Raw genomic sequence first — 10552 nt, 5'->3', positions numbered from 1 at the left:
ATCTCAGAGGCCTGCTGCAAGCTTAATGATTCTATGATTGTATATTCTGATAGAATATTTTATACGTAAAGATACCCTTGAATGCTCAGTTCCCAAATTTGTAAAAATAGTGAAAATTCCATTTGAATAAAATACTTCAAATTAAATGACATTTGCCTATATTTAGATGCAAAAATTGGGCTAAACTCATGTAAAGAGGATGTGTAGATACCCTCAGTAATCTGTAGAGATTCCACAAGCATCTCTAGAGAGACAACAACCATAGTCTTAACTAGCCTAACCAGCTTGGCCTACATCTAAATGTCTCCAGTTAGGTGACTGGAATTCTTTCCTATATTTCAGACCTCATATTTGCCAATGAGAACCATGTGTGTCTTGTGAGGATGTTCTGAAAGAGAGAAAAAACAGCTGAAATAAAGACTCTTGAGTCAGAAAAGTGCTGTACTTTCTGTCTAATTGATAGGGCTCATTGCAGCTAAGGCCCTCAGGGTGATTTTACGCCCAATGAATGCTGGCAGTGGATACTGTGTGTCTCCTCCTATGTCAAACAGAAAAGTTATTTTACTTTTGCTTTTGATAGTGACCCAACACGCCTTATTGCTAGTTTAAATTTATTTTAATATGCTGGTTGTAATGTTGGATAATATTTAGCAGAAAGTGAGCAAAAAGAAAATTTCTATTAAAAAACTCTTGACATCTTAATCAAGTGCTTATTTTATTATAAAGAAAGAGTGAGAGAACTCAGACTGAAGCTTGTAAGATATAAAATCATCATGTCTCATGAATAAGCTACCATTTTTTATGGCATTTGCTATGATACATTTGACTCATACATATTGGTTTTGCTACACTGAGAAAAAGTGATTTATTGCAGTAGTTAACTTCTAGTATTTGTTGAGAAAAGGGAAAAAAATCTCTCTCTACTGGCTTGAGAATATTATTATACTCTACTAGTATTGTAAAATACCAGTTATTGAAGCCATACTTATTCCACTAAATTCCTATAGGATTTCTCTCAACAGAATGAAACAAATTTTTTTACTTAAAAAAAAAATGAACAGAAATGAGAAAAACAGCAAAGCCCCTGAAAAACAAATGGCTATGCATATATGGATTTTATTAAATTTGTGATTATAGTATAGTAGGTTTCTAGTTGTCACATTCTCAGACGTAGTTTCTTTTTTGTTCTGCTGCTGTTATAGTATCCATTAAAATAATATGAAAATTAGGTTAAAAACATAGGCTTTTTTCATCAATACTCTAAAATAGGGCAATGCATTTGTATGTTGTACAGACATGAAATTCAAACCTCTGTCTTTGGATTCTACATACATGTCTTTGAAAGCACTTAAATAGAAAGTCTGTTATGATGAAGACATATTGGAAGTCTATTATGACAAAAATAGTTTCATGACAGGAGAAAGTTTTACACAGCACTTGTTTAAAGTTTTTACACTGAAGTGATGAGACCTGAAGTGATGAGACTTTCAAGAGGAAGTTCCATAGCGTAGTAATTCTCTTTGAGCCAAGAAGGTGTTCCAGACCTTTGACTTAGATTTCTTCAATGCTTCCTGCATTGCATATCTTTATTTGATGCTAAGCAGTGCTTTTGATGGTTTTAAACAATCATCACACTTTTCTTTACTTTTCTTCAGACAAACCATTCAGGTGGAAGTTTTATTAACTATTTCTTGCAGTTGTTTCCTCCTGATTATATGTGGGAAAATATAAGGAAAAGGATACTTTAGCAGCTTTCAAGTAGCATATTGGAGGCCATTCTTTAAAAAAAAATTTTTCGCAAAGTAGGCACTATGTTAGCACATAGCTTATTGTCCATCTCAAAGCTTCTGTTACTACTTCTGATTTCAGAGTACTATTTCATAGTAGATTTCAGTTTATTATTCAGATTATTTTTGCAGATGTTCTGTTTTTCTAATAATTTTTAATCATCTTTAGTTTGTTTACAAGCCAATCTGGATTTATCTTTCTAATTAAGTATTTGCATAATAATAAAACCTTTATTAAAACTGTTTCTAAATTACTACAATTCCCCATATTATTTATATTCTTTAAATTTGAGTACATTTTTTCTACCCTGATTGCTCATTAAATACATAATTTCAATAAACTTCAAAAGTAAATTGCAGAGCAATTAAAAAAAAAACATTAAAATGAATAAAACTGACGTGTCTAAATCACGTCTGTTTGAATCTCATGAGCTCTGGTTTAGCAGTTGCCTGATTTTATATTATAAGCAAAAGCAAAAAATATTCAGGCCATGCAGAAGTGACTTAGAAACTTTCCTTGACTTAGTTTTTTTTCACCCTTAGGCCTAAAAACTAAACAGACCTTTTATTATTTCCCCCCAATATTCTGCCTTTATAAATTTATTGATACGATTTAGTCTTTCTGAGACTGTTTGCATCTGTCTGTCTGTGTGTTTTTTGGGGGGAGGTAGTATAGCATTGTATAGTTTTGTGCTATGCTGCCTTAAGAATAGTTTGACTGTTCTGTACAGATACACAGGTTGACTCTAAAATATAAATGTAATGATACCATGGTTTTCTTTTGGCCAAACTATTTCTCTTTATGCCAACAACATGCAGCACTTACAACAATGTTTAAAGCACATACATGAGAGAATGTAGCTCGCATTTTCAAACATCTGTGCACAATGATACTACATGTGCATTGTGGATCACTGATCCAATTACCTAAAGAACAAGAAAGTTGCACTGTAGAAGTGAATTTTATACAAATTTGGTGCTTTTTAATAGCTTTTAAATTGTTTAGATTCCCTCTATAGCTGATGGAGAGAGCCAGGACACTTCAGATAGCAACTCATCCCATCTGAAAAGGTATACTGAAGTAAAATGATGGATATAATTTGGAATGTCCAGTAAGATGCTGCATTCACTACAGAGAAAGCATAGATACACAGAACAGGTCAAAAACCCCAGCTTTTAACAATCCAAACTGGAGAATATAAATCTTATATGTGGAATTTCTTTATTTCCCAATGAATTCTTTTCTGTTTGCTCACATAACAGCAGATTTTGTTCGCTTTTGGGCAGGGGGAAGCTGGCTTGTTTGTGTTGTTTCTGGTTTTTTTTTTCGGTGATAAATAATTATGACCAAGTAAAACAAAAAACACAGGTGAAAAAATTCAGAAACACTACCCCATACACTATCTGCCAATGTCAGATCCAATCAAACAAACTTTTAAAGTTTTAAAATACATATATAACCATCTGAGGTCAGCTGATCTCCAAACTGTTATCACAGTGACTATATATTAAATAATAGTGATAAATATATACTAGTCAATCATAGAAATATCTTGTAAACTTTCATATGTTTCTTTGAAAGAACCCCCAGCCAGCATTTGAAGTACAGTCATTTCCTAGATCTTCAAGTTTTATCAGGTTAATGAGAAATGGGAATATTTCTCACTCTTTATATGTTTGGTGTGGTGAAATCTTGTAAACAAACAGCTTCTTCAGACAAAATGGTTTGGAATGGAAAGAAAATTTTGAATTATACATTGGAACCTATTTTCCAGATTTTTAGAACTAAGGTTTTTCCCTACAAATAAATCCCAGAGAATTTGGAAAAGACAGACCTCTTCTGTTTCCTGTTAAAATCCACTGCAACTACATCTCTTCCATAACTCCTGGGATATTTTGTAAGATTACACTCAGCAGAAGATGTGTAAAGCACAAAGCTAAATACTAAATCTACTTCCAAGTTCCTAGATATTTTTAAGCTTCCTATATACAACTATAAATGAAACTACACTGGGTAAAACTGCAATAATAAACTTTCATATAGTCAATGAAATAGGCAAAACTAACATCTCTTCAAAATGTGAATACTACATTCTATAGTTTAGACATGGAGATCTGGAATCAGTTACTCCCAGGTAAAAATGAAAAAGAAATATTTACGTCTTGAATACAAATTGCTATTAAAACATGAATTCAAACAATTTTATACCTGAAGTATGTTAATGCCAGCTTTTGAAGTAAGAGTAGGTGATATTTTGGGAGTTTGAAAAAGGAGTCACCAATACCATCAATAACAGAGAAAAAAAAAACAAAAAAAAAACAATGACAGAAAACCCTAACTCCCCTCCCTACACCATCCCCTTCCTCAATGAGAAACTCTTTTTTTTAATCTAAAAAGAAAAGAGTAACAAGAGTTTGCTCATCCTGTTCAGGGGATGCTCTCTGCACTTTCCACATACCTGATTGGGTACCCAAATTATTGCTGTTATAATAATTTCTTTTTTCTAACACTAGACAATACCTCCTACAACCTCACTTTTATTTTCAAACTTCAAAGGCAACTTGAACTATTAAATGTTGGCCACTGATTTAAAAAAGATGTGATATGTACTTTCACATTGTCCAAAATATCTCTGTGTCTGTGTACTTCGTCAAAGATTTTGTGCTTCATTCCCAAACAGAGTAAAGCAGATTTGAAAGTTGTATTACTATATCTTACATAATGAAAATTTTCTCATATGTCAATATGGCAAACATTATGCAAATGATAAAGTTTAATGTGACATGGCTTGCATCAAGATCGTTATGGGAAAGGAAATAAAGCTACTTTCCTATTTGCTTTATTTCCTAATCATTCCTTCCTCTACCTTATAGCTACATGAAGATGTCTATGCTTAGGCAGCAGGACTTGAAAGGTTTCCATTAGAGATAAAGATACTTTAGACAGGTTGCAGCTCCATAAGCTGCAAATCTTTATTGATTATTGGTTAGGAAGATCTAAGTAACTATTGAACACCTTTCCTTCAGTCCCTCCTCAGAAGGCTAGGAAAGTTTCCTACTATTGCAGGCATCAAATATAAATAAAACTCCCACAACTAAGGAGTTAAATAGGATGATTAGAGGTTTATTTTACTTGTATTTTTTTCTTTCCTCACATCCAGTTTCCTTCTCTACATAAGTAATTTTAAAGTAGACAGAGTACTGAAGGGCTGGGATTTAATATTGATAACAAAGGTGTCAGTTTTTGCCTACAGCCCTCCATTCTCTCTAGAGACTCCTTTAAGGTAGATCTTTCTGGTCTCAGCTACCCAAAAGAGTCTGGCCTTGTTCATTCCTCTCTGATGATGCTTTGCCTGCCAGACATGCTCAGGGACTTGCAGCTTTCATATTTCTCCACTCCAGAATGTAAAGGAGATTGCTTTTGGATGACTGTATAGGCTTGGTCAGGCCCTAAGGGAAACAAGTGGTTCTTTTGCAAACTTTGCAGATTGTCCTGCAGATATGGTGTAACTAAAATCAGATTTTCATGCCTTAGAGTTGCTTACTATCTTTTCCACAGGATACATAAATATTACATGCACAGTGACTAACAGAAGCAATGAGATTGAATCTGGAACAGTGTTGCATTAATACAGGATTCTGTTATCCTTAAGTATCTCAAATACTATTCCAGCATCAATGGCATCCTCTAAGATAAAAGTCACTGCTCAAAGTGAATAGCAACTGGCAGCAGAATCTGTCATGTACTGCCTATATAGCCTATGAACTTGAAGTACATTGACATTGCTTTTGATCTAGAGGTTCATTAAAGGAAGAGAACAAATCAGGGATGCTTTATCACTTCATTCTTTTATAATGTTTTATAAATAAATGGACTCTCTCATCACATTATCCTAAGCTAACCCACCAGCAGATGTATCTTGTAGTTCTGATGCTATGAAGGAGGTGGCAGCACGTGTTGCTGTCTGAACCTCTGCACTTGGGAACTAACAGAAATTAAACCTGATGCAGTGCAAACTGAGACAGTGTCTGCACATCACTTCAACCTAATGCAGAGAAAAAGTACCAGGAAAGTGCCCTGGTCATTATGGAGCTTGCTTCCTTCATGGTCCAAATGGCAGAGATAGTGACTTTTAGTGATTCATGTATTCCTGTTAATGGCTTGGGTCAAAATGAAGTGTCTCTGTTGTTTAATATTTATGTCCAAGTCACTTATATTAAGACTGCAAATACTCTACAGAATATCCTAAATATAATCTCCCAGTGAATTTATCTGTGATTTGCAATGGTAGCACATGCTGAATTGTCCATCTCTGGTGAAACTAATTAAGAAAGCAAAGAAAAAACCAAAACAAAACTAATGCCTCTGTAGCAAGCTCTTTGTGAGAAAAATTCTCATTCTTCATAGCATGAGATTGTAAAGAGAATAGGTTATAATTAATCATAAATGTTGTACATAAAGTTGCTTTAGCATTTTTTGGCCTTATGCTTTTTGAATTCTAAATTAAGGAGACTCTTTTCACTGTAGACATATGCTAGGAAAAACTTAAGTTAGCACAAAATGTACATAGACAAGCATAATAGACATTATTGGTGGGGGGAAAAATCTAGCATAAGACAAACAAAGGGAAACAAATCTTCTCTTAAATTTGAGCTGAAGGTTTCCAAATTTGGAAACAGTTAAGTGAATATGCTTTACAATCTCACCTATTCCAGGGGCTCTTGGAAATGGGTCAGATAGTATTCCTTAGCTCTATTACTTTCCTCACAGCAATTAACCAACCAAGACCCTTGTCTCAAGGAAAGAAAGCCAGCTTCAAAACTTGTGTATTGAACAAGATGGTTTTTTTTCCCCTAGAAAAAGGTAAAGTCATATGTCAAAAGCAGAGGTCCCAGTGGAGTAAATTGGTTCCCAAACCAATTTACCTTTCCTATATAGTGCAGGGATGATCCCACACATTCTTTAGGTGCTAACCTCCACTGAAATATATGAGACTGAGAGACTCAATTAGTTTTGTATGTCCATTTTATTTAATAATTTCATCAGTATTGTTTATTTCCTTGATGCTAGCATAAATGGAAGAGAAAACTATGCACATACTTTTCTTGCTTGGTGATTGTATTATCCACAGACGAAGCTATATGACTTCATTTACACAGCATGGAGATTGCTAATCACATCAACTGTAACATTTTTCATTACATTTCTGGACCTATATTATTTCATTGCTTTAAACAATCTAATTTCTTATTTCACAACAAACAAGGGCTAAGGCTTAGTCATATAGACATACCATAAGAGTAATTTTTAAAAGGTCAATTATATTTGGCAATCTCAGCATTCTACAAAACTATTCTAGTTAAATCTAAAGATAAGCCAACACATAGTAACAACTGTTGGGTTAAAACCAACATATTGATGGCAGAATTTGAAACCAGATTTTCTTCTAGAAAAGAAAAAAATCCACACAAAAATAATTTAAAAATTGAAAGTGAAAGAAACTGTGCATGCAATCATTAACCTCCAGAAATGAAATCTTGAAAGAATGGCAGTTGAAAATTTTCTGTTTCAATTAAGCTATTAAAGAATAATGTTTTAATTGCTTTCATACAATCTTTTTTCTCATCATGTGATCATGTTTGATTCTGTGTAGGTTACTGAAAAACCAAAAGCAGATACATTTTACAAAAGGGCTTAAAAACTGCAAAAGAAGTTTTAAAAAATCAGTAATTTTCTCAGAAGAACAAAAAAAAAATCAATATTGAAAATCATTGATAAAGTGTAATAATATCCAATTTCATGTTCCTGTTTCAAACATCAAGAACGTTCTTTAGATTCAGGTAAGTTATTTTACTGAATGTCTTTTGAGCTATTTTACCAACACAGCTCAAGGAGAAAATCGGGAATGTTCCTGCCTCAAAATTCACTGAAGACATCTTTCACTGTAAGGTAGACATTGTCATTACAGATTAATAGAAACAGATTTTTCTTTAAAACTTGAGTGCAAAGTACTGCAAAGTACAAATCTTCCAACTACTGGTACAAAAATGTCTTGTTAACGCAGTATTTATTCTTTTCTTGCACTGTAGATGTTTCCTCCCTGTCTATAAAAACCTTCCTCCCTCCCTATATAAATGATACTAAGTGACACTATAAAGACATTTTTTTCTAAATCTGATAAACCTATTTTTAAAATTTTTCCCCTTAGCAGCAGTAGATTTTTTTATGATTTCTTATGTTTATTTCCTGCATCTTCATTCTATAAAGATATAATAGCCATTAATTATATTGTCATAAGACCTTATTTTTATTGTCCAGTAAATGTTTTTACACTTGCATGACTTCTGAGGTATGATGCCTGTTCTGCTGAATAACCTGAGTGTTAAATGGTGACACAGTATTAATCAGTATCGAGAAGGAAGATTGAAAATTCATAAATTCACAGGAGAAGACTGTTTTCAGGACAATTTACTATTCAGACTTCATATTCGCACTGTGAATGATTGTAATTACCTGCTGTGACAATAACACATTCATAATACAGTACAGAAATGAACTCGTATTTTTAGTTCATTATTTAGGGCAGCAATTCACAACCAGACATAGGAATAGGACAATACACCGGAAGCAATTTTACCATTCACTGCAAGATAGCAGAGGGAAAATGCAATTCCATAAAGTTTCTGACCCTCATTCTTGAAAAAACTGCTAAATTTTGTTGAAAGTCTTTTTAACAATCAGTGTAATTTTAATCACGCTGTTAATATTATTGAGGCTTGCAGACTACTTGTAGTCCACTAGCATTCCAAAGTAATCTTCCAACAGCATAGTACTATAGGTAGGGACGTGAAAAGTGTACTTCCTTTAATCTTGGCAGGTTTGTAAAATTTTTCATTTTTCTTAACAGGATACATCTTCTGTTTATTAAAATTTATTGCATAAATCCAGATTAATGAGCACAGACTCTTGTATTGGGGTACATGAAACTGATTTGGAATTCATTTTAAATACAGAGAAAGCCTTTTGGGATTTTAGGTGATGATCACCTAATACAGGTTATTATTCTAAACAGTGTAATGGGTAATTTCAGCTGCTATATTTTTTTGTCTCAGGCTGAATGCTCTGCCAAGTTTACCTCAGGAACAGAAAAAGAAATTCTCACATAGCAAGCTCTCTAGCAGCATAGCTAACTTGATTTGTAATAAGGATAGTTTTAGTGTTATAATGCTATTTATAAAATTCAAATTATTTAATGATAGGTTATGGAATGTAGCAATGTGTAAGCTGATCAATTAAACCAAATATTTCAGACTTGATAATTTTACAGTAATGAAGCCTGAAAATCTGGGATTAGTGTCCAAGAAAAGCTACAGGACTATGGTAGAAACTGTATTAAGTGAAAAAAGAAAAATTGGGAGTTCATATGAGTAGATGGACTATCAAATGACCATATGTGTGTCTAAATGTGACAACACATTTAGAGGTGTCATAACCAGACAATATGAAGGGAATGATCTCCACTGACACACTTCAGAGATGTCCCAAACATAACAAATGCTACTAAAGCTTACAGAAGCAGAAAGACCCAGAATCATATAGGACTGAAAAGAGTTGTATTCTCATGTAGATAATGGTTTGAAACCAGTTCCACAGCCACAGGCTTGTCTCTCCTGTTCAATTACACCTCCACTGAAGGTAACCAGCATGGGCAGAACCAGATGTCAGAGGAGGTTCCAGTTTTGGCGTTCATTTTAATAAATGAACATACATTTAGAGTATTTGGGAAGTGCTCCAAGATCTTAGTGTGGCGTGCTGGAAGAATCAGAAGAACTACAATCTGAAGTGCTAATGGTGAGTGCTAATGCTTTGGCATTGCTCTCTTACAGTGGAGAAACTGAGTGCTACTGTAAAGAATGTAGTGGGAAAGGAGAATAATTACCTCTGCAGCTGCAGACAACTTAACTCCACCAAATTCCTTCCCACTCCAAACTTGTAATATTTTTTTTTCTGGGCTTACTGTGTTGATTGCCCAGATCAGTTGGTTCATGCCAGCTGGAAATACCCCTGGTAATTCTGTCATACTGTGGGAGATAAGGTATTAAAATAATTTATCCTTTCCCGTGAGTTATTTTCCTCAGGTTCCAAAATTTGGACTCTGAAGAATGACAGCCTAGATGTGGGCCATTTTAGATCAGTTGGCTTTAATTTCTGTGAATGTTCTCAAGAATGTTTAATTTGTCAACATAGGCAGAAGCTAAAATAATGAACAAATACTCACTAAAATAATGCACACATACTCAAACTGGAGTGCCAAAACCAGGAAATGGCAGAAACATGATGCATTAATCAAAAGATATTCATGCAAGTCTCACTGAAAATTTTCAGTTGAACATAAGCTGTTAAATTATCTTTCTGAAGTCAATCTCTTTTTCACTGTTCATATTCCCTTGTTTTTACATTTTGTAAACCAGAGACATTACTCTTGCGCTATTTTTTATTTATCTCAGCAAACTTTTGGTGTTTCATAATAAATAATTACATTTTCATGGGATAGAAACTGCATGCTTGTTGCTTTTGTGATCAATTTGCACTCCTGAGCAGAGACCCTTAGACTTAGTAGAAAGAATTCAGACTCCTTGTGCTAGGTTTACAATAGGCCTTCTAAAATATTTCTGAAATGGTTATGAAACAGGACAGACAGTAAAGCCTTAGTAAAGCCACATTTATCCTTAACACAGTTGTCAGAAGACAGTCAAAAACGTTC

Source organism: Zonotrichia leucophrys, chromosome 2, assembly GCF_028769735.1.
Source record: "Zonotrichia leucophrys gambelii isolate GWCS_2022_RI chromosome 2, RI_Zleu_2.0, whole genome shotgun sequence".
Taxonomy (NCBI): Eukaryota; Metazoa; Chordata; class Aves; order Passeriformes; family Passerellidae; genus Zonotrichia; species Zonotrichia leucophrys.
Note: the sequence above shows the minus strand (reverse complement) of the source record.